The following is a 4574-nucleotide window of genomic DNA, read 5'->3' on the forward strand; positions in this document are numbered from 1 at the left end:
AGTCACGTGACCCAACAACAGCCCGCCTCCAACGTCACTTCCTCCGTTCACTTCTGCTAGAGCTAATTCAGCGAAGCAAGACTGACAACTGCAGATCACCCCCCCCCCTTCCAATTTACGCATGCGTTACTATCGGCAAGACAAAGATCATTTTAAATAATTGTGCGATGTATACTCACTCGAGCTCATTTTCATTGCCATGAAGCAAATAAAAAACAAAACCATCAAAAGGCTTAGTTTATTATGTAAAATGCACATAGCGAACCAAACATGGTTTTAAAGAAGCATAAATTAAATTATCTTGATTGAAGAAAATTGTTTTTCAAAAAAACTACCTATGGGAAAAACCATGATCTTGGGCTTTAAGGACTGAACACATAACGAACCCGAAGTATTGTTAAAAAGACAATGGAGATACGCTAACTGGTAAACTGAGTTGCGCTGTCGCTCACTGCTGTACTGGGTAACAGTGACGTAGTGACGAAGTCAGCAGTAAATGAGCCATCTTGCTTTTTAAAGACATCTTTGCAATTGTTCCGGACTCAAGTGAATCTGGCGCAAGGCAGCTGCTGGAGTCAAGATCTACTTTTCTCAGAATATATTTATTTATTTATTTTGAATGAATGAATGAACGAATATGTGGCCATGTATTACATGCTTAAATTAATTTCATTGACAGCGTATGAAGGTACTTTGAAGGTTTGATATATTTCTGTCCATTACAGTGTGTTCGTCAAGTGCCACCGAGCACGACAATGTCAGGACAATGTCTTCCCGAACATTTTATTCATTTGAAATAGTTTCGCCGAATTTGCAGAGACTTTATCGATCCGTTCAAAATGTGAATGTACGATGCTCATGGCATTAAGAAATTAATGTTAGCCAGTCGCTAATTATTCTATTTTGGATTGACATATTTCAATTCATTCATTCATTCATTCATTCATTCATTTATGACATTTGACTAAACGCTAAACAATTCGTGAACGTTGGTTTTAAGTTCGTCATTTTGGTCTTCATTTTGAATTCTGTTTTAAACATTGTTTTGTTTGGCTGCCATCTAGCAACATTTTAGCGGTATTGCAATTCAAAGTGGGAATTTGGTACAGATGGTTTGAGGTTGCATATGTTCGTTTGAGACAGGCATGTAGTCAGATTTATAAACTATGAAAACAAACGTTTGATACCATGTAAGCAAAATGTTTTATAATTTGTTATTAAAGGTTTTTAAATGGTATTAATGCTACCTGGATATACATGTCTATTATTTTATATGGACATATCAATATCTTCTCATGAACTTGCATTTAAGGTATTTAGCTGACACTTTTAACCAAAGCAACTTACAATTATGACTCAGTACAACTTGAGCAGTAGTGGGGCTTGAACCAGCAACCTTTGGAATAGAAGTCGAGTACCTTAACTGCTGAGCTACCACTGCCCTATTTTAGGAAGACAATGAGAAGAATGACAAGGGATGGTTTAAATTAGGCTTCTTACAGGAAATCAGTGAAGACCTCCTGCAGAAGTTCAGTGGAGTACAAAGGTCATTGAACATTTGAAATTTGTTGTTTTTCCTTTAAAGCATGTGGCATCAGTCTTATCCCAGGTGATGTCCATGATGATCAATATTGCAGGATGTGTGCTGTCTAGGAATTGAACCCACAAACAACAAAAAGGTGACTCTTCCTAAAAACTTACATTTACAGCATTTAGCTGATGCTTTTATCCAAAACATCTTACAATCATGTCCGAACACATCTTGAGTAATTGAGGGTTAAGGGCGTTGCTCTGGGGCCCCACAGTGGCAGGGCTTGAACTGACAACTTGCTGATTATTAGTCAAGTACGTTAACCACTGATCTTAACCACTAACATTTCAGCAATGGCTATAAGCTTGGTGTCAGACAGGACCTGTAATTTGGTCAAAACAGAGGTGGTGTGCAGATGCTGGTGGTCCTTTATCACTATGACTTCACAGGTAATGTATAGTGTTATTACTATCACATGTAATCTGTGATATGGACTGAATATTTTAAAACTGTTTTGTTTTTATTCACAACAAAGTGTTCTTAGTGCACCACACTAAATATTCTAGAAGCTGTTAGATTTTGATGCATATGTTAAAATAATTGATAAATAGTATTTTGTTTTGATAATGTTTTGGATAGTTAATCTTAAATGTCAACCTATACTTCAAACAACGTTTAAGGCGAAAGAAAAATTATTTTTGTACTGGGTGAAATTTCACTGAGTGCAAACTGTTAGTGTTACATGTTACAGAATTATTATGTGTGAGTGAGTGACTGAGAAGGTAAGCGGCACAGAGATACAGGAGGCCAGGGCTGCTGTGCTGGAAAACCCAACCTGTTTTATTTTCTACATTTTTTTAACTACAGAAATGCTGAAACATTTCAACACTGAAAAAAGCATGATGACATCATCACGTGCGTCTCTTTTTTTTTCTCTTTTTCTTGCTTAGCAAACACAGTAGGTGATATTGCACGGCAGAGGAAGGGGGCGAGACGAGGAGAGAAAGAAAAGAGCAAAGGAGAGGGAGAGAGAAAGAGAGAGAAAAGTAGCAAAGTCAGGGGAGAAAGAAAAACTCAGTTTGTTAGAGCAGAGAACCACAATCAAACAGGAAGCTCAGTCAGAGAGGAATGGCTAACGCATCATCAGAGAGGAATGGCTAATGCATCATTCCCTTTGTTTTTTTTTCTTCTTTTTTGTCCTTTTTTATACCAGACACAGGGTACATTAAAAGCACTGGGTAAGATGAGTTTGAGACAGAGAGAAAAAGTAACAACAAAAAACTGACACAAGGGCGCTCTGCTAGTAAGGCTAATGTACTTTAAACTACTGCTTTTGGGAGAAAAAAAACACACCAGCAAGTTAATTTTTCAGATGACAAAAACCTTCCAGCCTTTAAATGTTTTCATCGCTTTAGTCCATCGTGGACTAAAAGAAAAGGGAACAAAAAACATGAAATAAGGAAAAAGACACAATGTTTTTTGTTCTTTGTTTTCCAGATGATTGTCATAGGCGTATTGTAGGGCACACAGAGCCAGGCCTTCTTATCAAACAGGAACTCCTTTTCCACGACAACCAACTGGGGTGGGTAGAAATGATTAGAGCAGTCCCAACATTCACATACAGCAAGCTATCTAAGCCACACGCTATAATCTGCCAGGGGACTTCCTCAAACAGGGCACTGGGGCTGGGGTGGGGGTGGGAGGATGTCTGTGACTATAGCACCTACAGAGAGAGTACTCCACCTACAGAGAGAGTTGGATCACTCAACCGGACTCCACTGTTTGTACTTCTAAGGCCGTTTCTTTTGGATTATCTTTTGTTGGAGGGGTGTCAGGATTTTGGCGTGAACAGGATCCATTACTACACTCTTTGTTAATGGGATGTACTAAAAGACTGCTCAGAGAATACTCTGAACCTTGGGAAAGGTGAATTATGTATGAGAGAGAGAGAGAAAGAGAGAGAGAGAAGCTGGAGAAAAACACAAAATTTTCTAAAACTGCCCAAAACTGCTGCCAGATAATGGTGGTGTAAACCTTGACCCTAACCCTATCCCTAACTGCCAGATAATGGTGGTGTAGACCCTGATCCTGACCCTAACTGCTAGATAATGGTGGTGTAAACCCTGATCCTAAACCTGACCTTGACCTTATCCCTGACCCTGGTTCTGACTTTAGATAATGGTGGTGTGATTTTACACAAATGAGTGTAAACATACTGCTGCTGTGAGCATTTTTGCAGTCCTGCAGATCTGGGCGAAGGATTATGCATTGCATTATTGCATAATTTGCTTTGCAGGTTTATTTGCTTGTTGGCCTTACATGAGTTTGTCCCACAGAACGGAACACCAGGTGGAATTAAACAGTGGTGCCACATCTATTGAAAATATGCCCTGCAATGTGGATCCTCCCCCGGCCGACCCGCTGCCCCGTTCAGGCTCTGCCCCCTTTGTGAAACACCCAGAAAAGTGGGTGGGGCTTGTGGCCCTTGTCTGCAGAACCCTTGGATTGTACATTTTTAAGATGAAATGAACCAAATGCATCTACTAATCTTCTGTACAGAGTCCTACTGCACCTGCCACTTTACTTGAGCCATGTGAAAACCAAAATGAAAACTCACCCTCATGACCAAGTTACTCTTATTCACCCCCCCCCCCCCCCCCCCCCGGCTTTTTTGGTTTATTTATATAAATCTCAAGATGTGCAGAAATATCCATGAAAATATAAGGGACACATATGACAGAAAACCTGACCCTTTGTTCTGTTTGTCAGTGGAGTGACAGAAAGGTGACGTGATTCTGGAGGGCAGAGGGAGAGCCATGGAGTCTGGCAGTGTTTACAACGTAGAGCAGAATGCCAGGAGCAAACCCCACCTCCCACACACACACACACACACACACACACACGTACGTACGTACACTTACAGCGCCTCTATGCTTCCAACGGAAGGCCGGAACAGAAAACTGAATATCCTGTTTTTTGTTATGTTTTGTTTTGTTTTTTTTCAAAAAACCTACTATATACAAATCTATATTTTCTACAAATG

This window comes from Electrophorus electricus, chromosome 4, assembly GCF_013358815.1.
Source record: "Electrophorus electricus isolate fEleEle1 chromosome 4, fEleEle1.pri, whole genome shotgun sequence".
In the NCBI taxonomy this organism is placed as follows: Eukaryota; Metazoa; Chordata; class Actinopteri; order Gymnotiformes; family Gymnotidae; genus Electrophorus; species Electrophorus electricus.